General features: G+C 41.9%; 1 pseudogene; it reads left to right on the top strand.

Annotated features, from left to right (window-relative positions):
• The first annotated feature begins 1,551 nt into the window (after positions 1–1,551).
• LOC142449218 (serine/threonine-protein kinase VRK3 pseudogene) lies at positions 1,552–3,658 on the top strand (annotated as a pseudogene).
• The last annotated feature ends 4,605 nt before the right edge of the window (positions 3,659–8,263 follow it).

The raw sequence follows: 8,263 nt of genomic DNA, 5'->3' as shown, positions 1-8,263 counted from the left end.
AGCCGTAGTCTCAGGGGTTCCACCAATCTCGGTCAAGGGAGTAAACCTGGTCTTTCAGATGATGTTGAGTGTAGTACACATTTTACCCCCACTCTCTCCAGGATTTCCTACGCGATCGCTTTTGGAGCGGTCAGTAGTTGTAGCCAGGTAGCATCGAACTCTTCGGGTCGCTAGGTCTTAGAACTAATTGTTTCCTTCTATCTTTGATCTTCTTCATTTGTCTTTTCTCTGGGTGGGGAGAGACGGCCACCTTAGATGGCCACTTACAAATGTTTAATACCCCAGGACAGGAAAACCCCGGGAAAAGACCGCATCAGTATGCGGCATAATCGGATTTCAACGCCAAGTGTCGAGTAAATCTTGCTTCGGAGCTTGTAGAAAACATTGAAATCAGACCTGATGCATGTGATTTTTGTAAACAAAAAGTTTGTGTTTCGGTCACTCGGCGTTTGTTGGTGTTGTTAGTATGCGTTATTTAAACCTTTTTGCTGTGTTCCAAGCGTTTTGCTATAATTTCTTTAGTTTTTGTGGCTTTTTTGTATTGTTTTTAGATTAAAAAAACCAAGGTCTTAAGAAAGATTTTTTGGAAACAAATCATCATGATAAGGAATTGGTTAACTGTGTTATCGATATTGCTGCTGATAATTTTGTAAAACCTTTTAAAAAACAGTTAAGGAAATGCCAACAGCATCCCACATTAGACAGATTTCTTCCTTCCTCCCTCCCTCCCTCCCTGCTTTCTTTTCTTTCTTTCTTTCTTTTGTTCTTTTTTCTTTCTTTCTTTCATTCTTTCTTTCTGAGAAAGCCAGCCAGGTCCTCGTGAAAATAGGCGAAGAAGGAGGAAAACTCCTGAAAAGCAGCTACCAGTTGATTTTATGGAAGGGGATTCCCCTTCCAAACAAAGACTCTCTCCATCTCTCCTCTCCACGTCCATGTCCACAGATCCAGATCCTCATTAGTCTCAAGGTATGGGCTATACTGTAGCTGTTTAAAACTTTTTAATGTTGTGTCTCTTATTTAAATTATATTATTTAACTCTGAACTTATTTACTTTGAAATTGCTATGTAATGTTTTGTATAAAAAGGCAAGGTTAGGGTAAAAACTTGGTGGTCAAGAAAGGATTAATCCATTTTCAGTTATTTATTATGGAAAACATTGATTTGGAACTTGACTGTATCGCATCTCCATGGTCCTTCTAGAATGGATTAGCATCGAGGTCCAGGTTCTACTGTACTTGTCTTTGTGAACTAGATAATCCCAATTGATCTTGTTCCTCAGGGCTATGCTAATGAACTCCTAGACTTAGCAACTCATTTTATCTCTAATAATTTTTTTTTGCGGCAAAATAGACATAACAAAACCTGCTATTTTAGCATTTTAAAGTGTACAATTAAGTGACAATTGTTACATTCACTATGTTCTACAATCCTTATCACTATTTACTTTATTTACTTCTAAAACATTTTCATCAGCCCAAATAAAAACTCAGAACTTCTTGTGTCTGACCCATGTCACTGAGTATTGTTTGCAAGGTGTGGCCATGTAGTCACATGGAGCAGGACGTCATTGCTCTGCTGTCTCTCCTTCTAACGGAGGATGACAAAACTACCATTTTGACGTGGTAAAAGTGAAGAGTGCAGAATTCTTTGGGGACACTTTATCATGATGGAAACACAGATCTCAAAAGTGTGTAAGCTTACATAGAGAGTATACTGAAAAACAATGCTTCAGATTTTTATACCTTTGTTTAATAAAGTTTCTATGACTTTTCCCACCACTCATTCATCAGTTTGTTCTAGTGCGCTGGCTTGTCTGTTGTGATACTGGAAACGATGACACCCATATTTGAATGGGGCACAGGCTTTAGCAGAGCCTCCAAACTAAGACAGAGTAGAAAGAAGAAAAATGCAGTCCACTTATAAAAATTAGCCACTGAAAGCCTTATAAATAGCATTGGAACTTGACTGATGTAGGTCAAAAAGAGAAACTCAAGTTAGAAGGCACTCAGAGTATTGCTGGGGAAATGCAAAGTCTGTACAGAGATCAAGAGGGAATACTGCATGGTTTAAAGTCATGAAAGGTGTGTGTCAGGGTTGTATCCTCTCATCATACTTATTTAAGCTGTATGCAGAGCAAATTATCAGAGAAGCTGGATTTGGGCTTCGGGGCATAGGATGTGTGCAAAAGTTTTCCTAGGTCAACTGAGAAGGGTGCTGTGAAGATGGACTGTCTAGTCAGTGACTCCAAGGGCCAGATCATGTCCCCATAAAGTATGATCAACTTCTGTCCTGAGTGTGGCAAGAATACTGAGTTGACATTCAAATGCTACTGTGGAAAATATTTGCCTACAAAGGAGCAAGTGGGGGGTGTGTGTGTCTCCAATCTTTGTTAGACTACTGTATTCGCCTTCCAAGCCTCAAGAAAAGATCTGAACTCCAGTCCTGAGACCCCTTGCAAGGAAGTGAAATAAATGTCCAGCACTGTCGCCTCTCCTCCATCATCCCTCTTCCCTGACATGACGCTTGCAGAATCTGAAGAGTTACTGAGGAAATCTGAGCGGCCCAGAGGCTCCATGTCCTTTTCTGCTTCCCTCATTAGACTGGGTGTCTCTCATGGACAGGAGCCAGGGCCCTGGAACAAACCCTTGATCCCCTAAAGCAGCCAGCATGTGGCCCAGCAAAGCCCCCAGGCACTGAATTGGAGCCGGGTGACCACCTCCGGAGAGACCCTGCCTCTGGGAATCAGACTGACAGAAAAGAGCAGGAAGCACTGGAAGGTGGGCTCTCTGCAGATCAGAGACTACTAGGGCATTCTCTATGAAGCTGAGCCCATCTCTGCTGCCTAAATTTCTCAGAAGCAAAGATAATTCACTCAAACTAGTTGCCAAGCACGGTCATTTGTTCAATGAACAGCTTTTTCCAGCAAGTTGCCAAGCCTCCGCAAGTGAGCAAATGGAAGAAACTGAAGTGCACCCCGCTTCTGGCCATCCCACCTGCTTCAGTTTCAGCATTCGTGAGACAAGTATAGGTTCATGGTGCTCCCTAGGCTAGGGAGGGGCCATCAGCCGGCTCTAGACTGTGACCCAAAGCATATCATTCCTGAGAGGTCGGTGTTCCTACTGGCCTGTCTGCTGCTGTATGCTATCTAGTAACTCCGTGAAAATGAGTATGTGCACAGGAACATGACCACTGAAAATATCTTTGTGAATCCAGATGACATGACCTGTGACCCCAGTGGGTTACGGCTTCACCTTCTGCTAGTGTCCAGGGGCCTTCCATGTGACCTAATGTCCCTGACAGCAGGAGGGGGACCTGGAGTTCATTAGCCTGGATCTGCACAGAGGATGCAGACCTCCACATCCTGGCTACTGCCTGCTCAAGTGGCTCTATGGGTGCTTGCCATGGACAATCTGCCTCCCCAACACCAGCAGCACAGTGAAACGGAAGAAGTCCCTGGACATCCCCAGAGTCCCTCGCGGAGAAGTGCACCAGATGGAGCAGGTCTTTAAAGACCCCACAGGAGTATCTAAAGGTAGTAATGGCCCTCAAATATGATGAGACGTCACTTTACACTGCACTGAGGAACAATCTGGAAGCCCTGCTGCAGGACCTGCGGGTGTCAGCCTATGACCCTGTGGATCTACACATGGTGCCCTAGGTGGTGTCCAGAACTTTCCAGAAGCCAAAGTTTGACATGGGCAACAACAACAAAAAAATTCAAAAGAAAGAAAGGCGATTCACGGCCTGCTGTTTCATCACAGGCCAGTTTCTCCAGAGAACCCTTCAATGTACAGACCTGCCTTTTCCTGTTAGCATCAGTTACACTCTGGATACTGTGACTCTCCCCCTTCCGACTGTCCTGTCCATCACTGTCCAGAAAGCTGTTGGGGGTAGGGGTGGAGGAGACTCCTGACCTGTGGGTGGGGGTGAGATTGGCCCCTCAGGAGCGGACCATTTCTAATTTTTTCCATCCCCTTTCTATGGGAATTAAACTTTTCATTTGAGGAAGGTGCTCAACAAGGTGGATTGACACAGTGGCTGCAACAATGCCTTGGGTGTGGGAAAGACTGTGAAGACGGTGCAGATCCATGTGGTGTTTCCTTCTGTTGTGCATATGGCGGCTATGGGTCGGAACCAACTCAATGGCTCCTAACAACAACAGACTAAATGACATTCCCACCAGAACCAGTTGCTGTGGCGCCAACACTGACTCAAAGTGACTCCATATGTGTCAGAGTAAATTGTGCTCTATGTAGTTTTCAGTGGTTGACTTTTTGGAAGTAGATGGCCAGAGCTTCCTTCCAAGGCATCTCTTGACAGGATCAAATGTTTAATCTTTCAACTAGTAGCCAAGCATGCTAACTGTCTGCATCACTTGGGGACTTCCGCTACACGGCTAGGAGCAGCTAATGTAAATCTGGTTTGCTCTGCATGTTACACAGTCCAATATCTGAAGCAAATTATCTTTACGCATTTGTTCCCCAGTTCTCTTGTTTTTCTCTTCTACCTCCTTCTGTTATGAACGTCCTTGCCTCATGTTTACTTAGTGTCTCTCCCTTCTTTTTTTCCCATGACTACTTTGTCTCCCTCTCTTTTTCAGTTTGGCCTACTAAGAGGTATTTCCTCTCCCTCTTAGATGTTCTCATTCTTTGTGGGAATTTTTCTTCTCCCTAAACAATTAGTCAGGCTTTGCATGACACAGCCCCTTCGTGTCAATGATTGACATAAAATGCTTTTTTCCCCTTCAAAATAATGTCCTTTTCTTTGGTAAAATCAATTAATCCAGGAGGGTTATGCTTGGAGATGATATTATTTTTGGTCCATAAGGAAATGTGGCTCATCACCCAGCTTCCCAGCTAGGTGGGACAGAAGAGGCTAAAATGACTTCACTGTGATGTCACAAAAGGGGCTAGTAATTAAGCAAAAGAAGAATTTTATATCATTCTGGCCTCTCTATGCCAATACTGAACAATGTGTGTGTGTGTGTGTGTGTGTGTGTGTGAGAGAGAGAGAGAGAGAGAGAGAGAGAGAGAGAGAGAGAGAGAGAGAGAGAGAGAGAGAGAGAGAGAACGCAAATTATGAGAGGAAAAAAAAAGGAAAGATGAGAGGTGGCACTAAGTAAACCGGATATGTAGAAATGATGTTCAGGGCGAAAGTCCTTAGAAGGAAGGAAGGTATTTTTTCAAGGCTCTGAAGAAGGAGATGTGCTTTCTACCTCTGTCCTTGCATGTAACCTGAATTTTGACATGTCACAAGTCAGTGCTGCCTTTTTGGACCTTGTCCACAAAGCTATTTGGACAACTGGAGGAGAGGTTAACTGTTAGACTAGGGCTGGAGGGAGAAGCTAAATCTTGAGCAGAGGAGGAGACTGATTTAGAAACCAGGTGATTTCATTTACTGCTACAAGGGGGGTCTGTAACAGAAATGTGGGGAGAGGAGGAGAGGGTGGTTAAGGGAGGGCTGAGTGGATGGAAATTTCTTCCTTCCTACAGGCATTTACAGGAAGAAAATCAATGTTTTGCCAAAAGTGGCCTTTTAAGTATGTCCTTTGAGGCTGTGCTCAAAGTTCTCCTCAGTGAAGCCTTCCCAAACCCTCCTGCTCCCTACACCAGACTCTGGACCTCACCAATCCCCTTTTCAAACATATCACTTGCTCTCCTGCTATTCCACTGGTAATAAAAAATTACTGGTCGACCTCATATTGCTGCTGCTGTTAAGTGCCATGAGGTCAGTTCTGACTTAGCGGGACCCCTGTGAAACAGAATGAACCACTTTGATCTTACACCATCCTCAAAACCATTGTTATTTTTGAACCCTTTGTTGATCCATCTTATTTTGCTTCTAAGATATATTCTGGCTGGAATTCTCAAAAAACATATTGGTTTCTCACCAGCACCATAATTCAAAAGCATCAATTCTTCTCTAGTTTTGTTATCTAGCTTTCAGGTGCATATGAGGTGATTGAAAAGACCATGACTTGGGTCAAGCACAGTTTAGTCCTCAAAATGAGGAGTTTTTGTCTTTAACACTTTAAAGAGGTCTGGTGTAGTGGATTTGACCAGTGCCATCTATTGTTTGATTATTTGTTTATTGTACAGATGTACTGAAATATCATCCACATATCTTACAGCTCAATTTTTCTATCATCTTAAAGCATTTGACGACTGTTTCCTTGGGAACAGGATAAAGACATTGGGTGCTTGTGAGGACGTTTGTTTTCTCTTCACTGAGGTGTAATCTGTACTGAAAACTGCTTTCTATGATTTTTATCAATGAATATTTCAAGTCCTCTTCATTGCTCATAAGCGATGTTGTGCCATCTGCCCATCACAGATAGTTAATAAACCTTATTCAAATACTGATGCCCTGTTCTTCTATACTTAACTCAGGTTCTCAAATCATTTGCTCAGCATGCAGATTGAATGAGCATGGTGAAAGGATACAACCCAGACACACACCATTCCTGATTCTAAGATATGTAAAATATGACTGACTCTAGGTCTATCTATAGGTTCCACATGAGCACAATATATTCTTGAATTCTCATTCTCCATAATGTCATTCATAGTTTGTTATGATCCATCCAGATAAATTTATTTGTCTAATCAATAAAACACAGATAAACATCTTTCTGGTATCCTCCACCTTTAGCCAAGATTCATTTGACATCAGCAGTAATATCCCTTGTTCCATGTCCTCGTTTGAAACGGACTTGAATTTCTGGCAGCTTTCAGTTGATGTACTGCTGCAACCATTTTTGAATCATCTTCAGAAAATGTTGAGTTGCATGTGATATTAATGGTACTTTTCGGTAATTCCCTCATTCTTTTGGATGTCCTTTCTTTGGAATGGGCACAAATATGGATCGCTATCAATTGGTTAGTCAGGTTCTTGGCATAGACTAGTGAGTTCTTATAGTGATGCATCAATTTTTAAAAAAATTTCAGGTGGCATCTCATAATTTCTGGAACCTTATTTTTTGTCACTGTCTTCCATGTTAGCTTGGACTTCTGTAAATACCATTGATTCATGATTACATTAGTTGAACATCAACTTTCTTTTGTAAGGTGACTGTATCTTTTTTCCAACATGTAATCAATTATTTTTAAAAATCATTTTATGGGGGCTTGTATAACTCGTATCACAATCCATACATCCATCCATTGTGTCAAGCACATTTGTACATTTGTTGCCCTCATCATTCTCAAAACATTTGCTTTCTACTTGAGCCCTTGGTATGAGCTCCTAATTTCCCCCTCCCTCCCCACCCCCATCCCTCATGAACCCTTGATAATTTATGAATTATTATTATTGTGTCATGTCTTACACTGTTTGACATCTCCCTTCACCCACTTTTCTGTTGTCCATCTTCCATGGAGGGGGTTATATGTAGGTCCTTGTAATCAGTCCCCCCGACCACCCTCCTCCTAATGCTTCCTGGTTCATTCAATTTCTTGTCCAGAGAACCTTTCAATAGTGCTTAAAATTTTCCTTTGTTCTTTCTGATTGAGAAATGCTTTGGGTGTTCTTCCCTTTTGGTTTTCTAAATCAGGCCTTTGCACATTTCATAATATACTTTGTTTTCTGGAACTCCTTGTTGAGGTCTTCTGTTCAGTATGTTTACTTCATCATTTATTTTACTTACTTCGGCATAGTGGTTGCTCATTGAGCTATTAACTGCAGATCAGTGGTTCCAAACCACCAGCCACTCCATAGGAGAAAGACTGGGCTGCCTACTCTTGTAAAGTCTTGGAAACTCAAAGGAGCAGTTCTATCCCATCCTATAGGTTTCTATGAATCAGCATTGACTCAATGGCAGTGAGTTGAGTTGAGGTAGCTACTCTAAGTTCAGGAGCAAATTTCAGTCTTTTCTGGCATCCATTTTGGTCTTTTCTTACTTTCCTCCCCCATTATTTTTAGTAAACTTTTGCTTTCATCAAGTATGATATTTTTGAGCTTTGTTGTCCACCCTTGATATCATACGACAATTCCTCTGGGCTTTGGCCATTAATGTTCAATCTATTAAATCTATTCTTGAGATGTCTCTACATTTAAGTGGGATATAATCATGAAGATCGTGTTTTAGTTCTGTTGAATTTTTAATTTTCTTAAGCTCCAACCTGAGTTTGAATATAAGCTATTGATCATCTGTTCCCTAGTTAACGTCTGTTCTTGTTTTGGCTAATGCGACCGATCTTCTCCACTGACTCTTTCCACAGATACAGTTGATTTTATTTCTGTATAGTCTATCTTTCAAGGTCCA

This window comes from Tenrec ecaudatus, chromosome 5, assembly GCF_050624435.1.
Source record: "Tenrec ecaudatus isolate mTenEca1 chromosome 5, mTenEca1.hap1, whole genome shotgun sequence".
NCBI lineage: Eukaryota > Metazoa > Chordata > Mammalia > Afrosoricida > Tenrecidae > Tenrec > Tenrec ecaudatus.
This window is presented reverse-complemented; position numbering and strand designations above follow the sequence as displayed.